Raw genomic sequence first — 9,820 nt, 5'->3', positions numbered from 1 at the left:
GTTGATGTAGAGCAGAAAAAAACAAAGGCCCTAGTATTGAACCTTGGGGATCGCCACACATGATATTAGCACAAGACAAAACATAACTATTGTATTAAGTTTAGTACTTGTTTCGCTGTGCCCATCTCTAGCGACTTTGTATCGTGTCTAGTCTGTTCAAAATAAATCTCTGTTCTCGTTACTCTAGGGTGGAGCAGGCCATTCAGACGTCAAAGTTCTTGATACACCCGCTCTCCAGGATATTAAGTCCAGGTAATCCGCTATATTGTGGTCCCTCTGGGGTTTCCTGTCTTGAAAGGGCTATTAGCACCAATCCAGGCTTCAAACTCGCATCTCAAAATAACCAGTGTTACCGGTTCTTACTCCAATGACGCCATGCTAAGACAAATATCTGATGGTGTCCGGATAGACAAAGTATACCAGAGGCTCGAAGAGGGAAATATATCTCAAGACTTTTAGTTTTTATTTTTACAGTTTTTACAGTTTCTAGATTTTTAGTACGTTGAATATGTAAAAAGACGTAATGTCTTCTTTTTCTAGTTCAAAGTTAAAAACTTTAATTCTTAATTGTATGTGTCTTGTTATAGATTGGCTAGAGGATGATTTTGTGTTTGCATGACTAGATCCCGAATTAAGGGCTTAATAATACTTTTTTAAGTTCCTGGACAAGAATTTTTTTACAAAACTTTGGCTAAACACTAGGTTAATTAAGCGACTAGCCATCTTTAGACGATATATGCCTTGATGGTTATTTTCTCTTTTACTTCCTAATTGGCTGAGTTGATCTACCTCACTCTAGGCCCGGTCGGTCAAAAGATGGCTAACTTGTGCTTTGGATTAGGCCAAATTACAAACAATATTTTCGCAAAATAAGAAGTGAAAAAGGCGTATTATTCTGTATTCACCTACATACCTTGAAAACTTTAAATTGTAAAAATCTTATTATCTACCCCTCCCCCCCTGCTTTTCAGGGATTTTACAACACTGATTTGGGGACTTTTTGCAGACTACTTGTGACGCATTTTAAAATCAATGAAATAACAAGTTATGAATGCCTCCTAACGCGAATGTTAATTTGAGATAGAAGACCACACCAAGGACTGGATCGGGGATGTACAAGCATCACCTCAGACAACTCAGTGCCGGATCCAAACCTTGAGATAAGGCGGGGGGGGGAATGGTCACCCAGACCCTTAGATAAGGTTGGGGGGGGGGCTCCAAAAAACATTTTTTCGGTTTGATCCAAAATAATTGGGGGGGGGGGACCGGGCCCCCCGAGCCCCTCCATCCGCCACTGCTACTTTCATGGGAAACGGAAAGGAAATAGAACCAAAAGAACTTCGTGGCTGTTCTATCCCTCACCTACTAATTACATATACGAGGCATCTTGACGTTTGTGACAGCCCTGCTACAAAGTCTAACCGTTTGTAGATATTAATACGTAGATTTAGCCAGGGCTAAAGAGCGAAGCTCCCATTAATAAATATATAATTTAAATCAATCAATAAACTTGTAATCCACAAATCAGTTAACTTAAGGGCACATTCATGTGGCTTTTGAGGGGAAAGCTAAGTGATTTTAGAGTGAAGCATCTCACATCAAGTTGACTTATATGTAAAAATAATAAACGTCGCGCGTATCAAACGCTTTATAAGATTACACGTCGTTATAACTGAAACCATTAAATAACAAAAAATAATGATAATAAATTTGCGATTATGTTGAAGCGTATCTCTGTTAAAGTTCATTCAAACACTCGACCATGACTGACAGCTCGCACTAGAAATGAAAACCAGGTGGCCGTATGGGTGATTTTGGAAATTTTTTGAACGGTTTCGCTAAAAGCCCACGATTGATCGTCCTGAACATTGACAGAGTGCAATTTGTCTTGAAAAATTGTGAAATACCGTATATACTGTCCGAGGTCTGTATGATAAAAAGGTACTGTTTCACCTCAGATGTGATGTATAAAAAGTATAAAAGGTTGGTTTACACAACCTCAGATTTGTTGGCAAGAATTTGTAAAGTAAACCTATCAAACGCAAAAAAATTCGGCCTGATTTGTTTTCCAAGAATTTGTTTTCGAGGCCTAATCTACTGTGATCAAGAGCCATTATGGCTCTTGAATGTGATCGAATATATTTTTTGGGTTATTTTTTGCTATGTTTTGGGTGTACATATTTAGGCTATCAACTCGATGTAAGATGTTTCACTCTAAAATAACTTATCCTTTCCCTTAAAAGTCACATGAATGTGCCCTTAAGTTAACTGATTTGTGGATTACAAGTTTATTGTTTAACTTAAAATATAAATTTATTGATGGGAGCATCGCTTTTAGCCCTGGCTAAATCTATATATTACCTAATGCAATGTTAAACTTACACGCCAAGAAAGAGTGACCAGTCTTGAACATAACGTCATGACTTCAGATGGAACGCGGCTTAGTACCTAATGCAACGTTTCACTTACACGCCAAGAAAGCGTGACCAGTCTTGAACATAACGTCATGACTTCAGATGGAATGCGGCGTAGTATCGCATACAACACTTCACTTACTCGCCAACAAAGTGTGACCAGTCTTGATGCCATCGTGACTCCACATGGAGTATTGAATCAAGTCAGACGGTACCTGTTATAGCTCGGTTTAATTTTGTTCCATTCGTTCATATTAATGGCATCGCCTCTGTCATGTGTTAGTTTACCAAAACAAGAAACGGTGGCCATGTTAGTGAACCCCCCCCCCCCGCACAAAAAAAAGCACTGCTTATTTTAAAATAGGGAGAATTTTGTAATGAGACAAAAGCAATAAATAAATATAAGCAAACAATATAAAGGTTAGAGTTCAGATTTGGTTTCTTCACTATTTGTATCATCTGGCCTAATTTGTATAATACTTTTCCCGATATTTTCATTCGACTCCATTCTTTTGTGAGCTAGCTGGATTTGATCCATGGTGAAAACTGAATCCACAATAGTCTTTAGTCTTCCATTTGCAAACTGTGGAACAATTCTTTCTGAAAACTCTTGTACCAGTTCTCTTTTGTACTGCAAAAGAATGGGGGAAAATAATGATAAGCCGTTTTTTGTGTAAGGCATCGTAAAAGTACTTGCAGGGGGTCTTCTTGCTGCACTAATACCACAATGCTGTTTTCAGATAGAGGGGCCGGGGGGGTGGTGTTTAGGGGGGTCCGAACCACCCACCTCCCGTGCCTAGCATTTCTGCCTCCCACCCCTTTATTAGCCCTTTTACAATCGCAAAATAATCAGGAGTTTTGCATAATTTCCCCCTTTTCCTTCCACTTCCCGCCTCCCCCACATTCCCACCCCGTTGCCCTCTTCCACTTTTTCGTTATTAACTGTGGGGATTCTGTACTGTAAACCCTGTTAGTACGGACACTGAGAAGGCCTTAGAAAGTGTCCATATTAATGGAGTGTCTGTAGAAAGCAGGTTGAAATTAGAGAAAATGTAAGGACTTTCTTTCCCAAGAGACAAAGCAAGCTGTCCGTAATGACGAGGTGTCCATATTAAGTGGGTGTCTATGAAGCAGGGTTTGGCTGTGGTTGATGTACAGTCGAACCTCCGCCAACACCAACCTCTCTACAATGGCCACCTCTCTAAAACCGCCACTTTTTTTCATCCCGGTGAACAAAAAATCCATACATATTGACTCTTGTTTAAAGCTCTCTACAATGGCCACTTCTTCACAATGGCCACTTTCTTCTGTCCCCAAGGTCAGGGGAAAATATCTGTTCAGAAGACGATTTGAGATCTAGAATTTTCGGAACATTTTTTGTACAATTTCTTGCTTGCCTGCCTCTCCTAGGATTTTCGAACATCTAAAAAATGGTATAATTGCCCATTTTTAAAGGATTTTTACCCTTAAAAGGTCACCTAGAAATTTCGGGAGCCTTTTCTCTGGCTGAAATTTTCGGAAAGGTAAGTCTTGATCCCTATAATTTTTGGATCACTAGACTTTTAGCTAGGAAATCCGAACAGATGAAAAAGTTTAGGGGATAAAAATATGCCTATATAGATCTACCATTTAAATACTAAAATACGTTCAACAATGCTATGTTTAAGTGGTTTTGAACTATATTCTCGTTGGGCGCCCCTGCAAGGTGGCCATCGTTAAGAGGTTCAACTTTAAAATTTCTAAATTTCTCAACTAAATTTCTATCTACATTTGGTATTGACAATGTAGAGATCCTGAAACAAAAGAATAATAACTTACACCAAGGGATCTACTCCTCAGTGTCGTTCCTATAAGTGAAGCTCTTTTCCTTAGGATGTCCCTGAGGAGGTCACCTGAGACATTACTGCCACCCAAAAGACCATACAAGATCCAACGACCATCAACAGCAAGACTCTTTATATTCTGTTCCCAAAATGAGCTTCCCACACAATCAAGGATGACATTTGCTCCTCGACCTAGAAGAAAATAAAACAATAATAGATCTTAATTTAAGCATACAAACTCCAGTTAAGCAAATTTTTTTTCTTTATTTATTTCTTTTCTTATTTTCATTTTCTTATTTTTTGGGTTGATTATAATGCCATGGGGGTGGGATGTTAGAATAGGTATTTTAGTCCCCTAAGACTTTGTAAGGAACCTTTAGTGGGAACTTCAACAATGAGATCAAGATTGAGTTTCAAAGCAAGTTATGTTTGTGTGCTTGTTACTTTGCCACACCTCTTTGTATCCATTAGCAACAGAAGCTTTTGAGCATTTAGGGAAAGAACAGGCTTAGAATTTCAGTCAAGCAAAGAACAAATTAACAAAAACTTCTAGCCCTGTAAGCTGGCTTGTAAATTTTAAACTACAGTCAAACTCTGTTAATACAGACACTTAGGGGGCCATAGAAAGTGTCCCTATATTAACGCGGTGTCCGTGTTAAGTGGGCTGAATTTAGAGAAAATATAAGGACTAGGTACAAGGAAAACTATCCATAGTAACAAGGTGTCCATATTAGGAAGATGTCTGTAAAGTAGGGTTCGACTGTAATAAAAAAAATATAGGTGATGCGTACATCCACAGTACATAATTCTTAGCAAGTTTAGGAATCATTTTTAGCCAGAACAACAAGTACCATTTGTAACATTTTCCACCCAACTGGAGAAATTTCCTGTTTTGTAGTCAAAGCCTCCTTCAGCTCCTAGTGACTCAGCCATCTTAATCTTTTCCTCTGATCCCGCAGTAACAAAAGGCCTTGCTCCAGCTAACCTTGACAGTTGTACCAGAGCAGTACCAACGCCGCTGCCCCGGCATGGATTAATACTACTTCACCACTCTTAACTTTGCCAAGAAAATGCAATAGTTGATATGCTGTTAACCAAACTTCAGGGATGGCCGCAGCATCCGAGAGTTTGTAAGAGTCTGGGACAGGCATTACAAGTGCTTCATCAACAGCCACATACTCAGCATAACCTCCACCTTTAAAAACCAACTTATAGTAAATTTAGAAGACAGTAAAAAACATGTTCCTTCAATTTACAGCACTACTATAAGAGTTTTAGCCAGACTTTTGGCATAACTGGAGTGGTTGTTGAAGGTGCAAGGCCCTTACAAGGGTCTGGGGACAAGCCCTACCCCAGAAAATTTTAAAATCCAAAAGCTCTGAAATAACATTTTCAGTTTTCTTTCTTTTCAGAAAAATCAATCTAGTTCAACTGAGGACTGAATGTATTTTATTCAATAAAGAATCAAAATTTACAGCATGTAGACAAGGCTATTTAGCCTTGTCTTGCCTCTAGCTATTTAAACTACAGCCCTGACTATTAAACATTGTACATTGTAAACTTAAATGAATGTCTTACATGAGTACCACTCTTTTTAGGGCCTGACTTACGGGTCATTTTCACGTTAGGCTCAATCAATCAATCAATCAATCAACCAACTTTATTTAAACACGGTAAATGGCTCAGCAAGCTGGTTTTCAGACATGCCGTATGATAATTACAATTTATAAAAATTAAGACTAGTGATTAACTAACAATACAACATAACAGCAAGAGCCTAGTGGCTCAAAATGAGGCTGAGTCAGGCCCAAAACATAGTCATGTATTATTTTATGCCTGCGGACATGAACTCTATTGTTTGTTCTTCACTCCACCCCCGCCCCTAGCCTGAATTTCAGACAATTACTTCGAGTCATTTTTACTCCCTCAGTAATCGTCTGAAATTCAGGCTATCCACCCCCCCCCCCCCCCCCCCACAACCCTCTGATATAAAACACCACTTGACCCAGTGCCCAAAGTATGATACTGGTACATTATTGGCTTAGGACATTTGTAAGGCAAAGAACAAACCATCAAAATTCACTTTCATAATTATTGTACTGACAAAAATAATCTCCGTCAGTGAAGAAATTTATGCAATTTGCCGCAGAAATTCTGCTGTCAATTAAAAAAGTAAAATTTTTGAAGAAATTAAATGGCCTTAATTCCAAACTAAGGCATAGAAAAGCCTGAATGTCGATTTTATCTGGGAGATTTGGTGACTGACTTCAAACACAGATATCCTTCAAGTAGGTAGAAATAACAAAATTTTTGTACTCACCACCTAACAAGGCCATAACATGGTCACCTTTCCTATGAAAGAAAAAAAAAAAGAAAAGAACACAGTGATCATAACAATCCTTTTTACTGAATTAAAAGAAGAAAATCTTTTCAAAAATTTCTATAGTAGTGTATCTGATAAATCCTACACTAATGGACTGGTCAAATAGATACCAGCAGTGAGTTAAGAAATTAAAACCAGGTTTAATTTTGTTGATGCAGTCAGACCCATAAGGATAACTCAGACATCCTCATGGACTCAGTACAGGCTGTGTAGTCCCTTTCCTTCCCCCAGTTATTCTTCATCAGTGTCATTCTGTTTTATATCCCTGTCACATCAAGAACTAGTCCAGTTCTGGCACCTCTGTCTTACTGTCATGCAACATTGTGTGACAGAGAGAGAAGGAAAAAGAAGAAAAAGAGCAGAAATAATTTATTCAACAAACAAAACCAAACATAGCTTTTCATGGCGCCCAGGTTAAAACAACTTACAACAAAACAAACAATGGGCAAATTATGTGATAATTTGGGAAATTTCACTAGAACATGATAGCCCCCTCCGTATTTGCCCAATATGTTCAATAATCTTAATAATTAATTGAAAGAGTTGTTTTTAATCAATTATATGAATAATTACATAATAATAACTTGTTTACTGAATCACAATCTGGCTTCAGACCTATGTTTTCCACTGAAACAGCTTTACTTGAGGCTACGAATGAATGGCTATGGAATATTGACGACAGTCTCTTAAATGGTGTGATATTCCTGGACTTGAAAAAAGCTTTTGATACCATGGATCATGCTATCCTTCTGGGAAAGCTTAAACTCTATGGGGTCAGTTCTCAATCCCTTAACTGGTTCCAGTCCTATCTATCTGACCGAAAGCAACAAACGTTCATTGATGGAGTTCAATCTGATTTCTGTAATATAACATGTGGTATTCCACAGGGGTCTATTTTAGGCCCTCTCTTATTCACTATTTATATTAATGATCTCCCTTCATGTAATTTGTTTTCAAAACCCAGAATGTATGCAGATGATACTACCCTTACCACATCTGCAGAAGACCCATGTGTCCTTGAACATAAAATGAATTATGATATGAATTTAATCCAGTCATGGCTGTCAGCAAACAAATTAACTTTAAATGTTAAGAAGACTAAATACATGCTTATAGGGAGCCAATTTAAGTTATCCCAAATAAACAGTGACTTCACAGTCAAAGTCAATAATACACCCTTAGAAAGAGTAATTAAACATAAATCCCTTGGAGTTCAAACTGATGAATCTTTGAACTGGCGCCCACACATTCATACCATTTCAAAGAAAATATCCGCTGGTATTGCTATCTTAAGGCGTGTAAGTCATTTTATACCATTTGATACTAGAGTGAACATGTACAATGCACTGGTAATGCCATATTTTAATTACTGTGGTGCCGTTTGGGGTAATATCAATAAGGGACTAGCAGACAAACTTAAAAAACTGCAGAATAGGGCTGCTAGAATTCTCACTTTTTCTAACTATGACGTTCGCTCAAGTGTTTTGTTGGATGAGCTTGGCTGGGAAAGGCTAGAATATGCAAGACTTAAACAGTTGGCTGTGACAATGTATAAAATCCATAATAATCTTTCCCCATCGTATCTGAGGCGGATCTTTACCAACACCTCAAATGTACATTCACACAATCTTAGAAATTCTGAGTTAAATTATTATGTCCCCAGACCCAAAACTGAGTCTGCAAAAAGGAGCCTACACTACAGAGGATCTGTTCTGTGGAACAAGATTCCCTCAGAGATTAGGAAACTGCCCAGTTTAAATGTTTTTAAAACTTCAATTCATGGGAAAGATTTTTCTAATACACCATGACCCATTGTAACTCTTATTATCCATAATGTAAGTTTTTGTATTTTTAACATTATAGTCAATAGTTCCTTAGTCTTTTACTCTTAGTATTTTAGTCTAGTCTTAAACACGATTCCTAGGAAGACCATGTAAAATGATACGATTTCGTGTATAAATAAAGATTGATGATGATGATGATGAATCTTCAGACAGTTCCTTTCTTGACCTCCCTTTTCCCTGTCCCTGTAAGGATGACGGGTTTTTGAATAGGGGTTGCTGATTTTTTTTTTTCAGAGATGCCGACAAAATTTTGTCCCTTAATGCAGACAAATTTTTGAAAGGGCGCCCACAAAAATTTGAGTGTTTGGTTTCCAGTCATCTTTAGAGGGGGGGTTAGGATAAAAAAATGGAAATCCCCCTGGGGAGGAGGTGGCGAAGGTGGGGGGGAGGGTTCCACATCCATATGCCCCCTCCATAGATATCGACGCAAGTGTTTTATACTGTGTTAAATACTTACGTCCACTTTCCAGCACATTTCTCGCTAATCTCCTCTATCACACCAGCAACTTCTAGCCCTAGGATGTCTGATTCCCCCGCAGGAGGAGGATATTACCCCCGGCGCTGTAATGTGTCAGCTCCATTGATCGCCGTGTAGTGAGCGCGGATTAACACCTTAGTTTTCTCTACTTTTGGCTTTGTTACTGTACCAATATAAAGATTATCTACACCGCCAGGCTTATAAAGAACTGCTCTCATTGTGGAATTTCCAGAGATAAGCACGATATCAAGAATGAACAACATGAAACACAAACGTGCGACTTCTGTTGTAATATGGGTCATCTTTCCACCGAGAGAAGCCTGGAACTATGCATGGTACACATCGATAACGATACTTAAGGATTTTTTTCTGGCAGGTAAGTGGTGTAAGCATCATATAGTGGTTCCCCGTTAGTTAATATATGGCATAACTTTACATAGCCCTACATAGCCATACATAGCAATACATAACCCTACAAAGCCCTACATAGCCCTACATAGCCCTACATAGCCATACATAGCCCTACATAGCCATACATAACCATACATAACCCTACATACCCCTACATAGCCATACGTGGCCCTACAAAGCCCTAAATAGCCATACATAGCCATACATAGCCATACATAGCCATACATAGCCATACATAGCCCTACATAGCCCTACATAGCCATACATAGGCATACATAACCCTACATAGCCCTACATAGCCCTACATAGCCCTACATAGCAATACATAGCCATACATAGCCATACATAGCCATACATAACTAAAAATAACCCTACATAGCACTACATAGCCATACATAGCCATACAAAACCATAAACAGCCCTACATAGCCCTACATAGCCCTACATAGCCCTACACAGCCCTACAT

General features: G+C 38.6%; 2 pseudogenes; one reads left to right on the top strand and one right to left on the bottom strand.

Annotated features, from left to right (window-relative positions):
* The window catches only part of LOC140948782 (pseudouridylate synthase 7 homolog), a 119,714-nt pseudogene that overhangs the window by 56,955 nt on the left and 52,939 nt on the right, over window positions 1-9,820 (top strand).
* On the bottom strand, window positions 2,836-9,207 carry LOC140923398 (quinone oxidoreductase PIG3-like; annotated as a pseudogene).

The sequence above is a fragment of the Porites lutea genome, chromosome 1 (genome assembly GCF_958299795.1).
Source record: "Porites lutea chromosome 1, jaPorLute2.1, whole genome shotgun sequence".
Taxonomy (NCBI): Eukaryota; Metazoa; Cnidaria; class Anthozoa; order Scleractinia; family Poritidae; genus Porites; species Porites lutea.
Note: the sequence above shows the minus strand (reverse complement) of the source record. Positions and strands in the feature narration are given on the sequence as shown.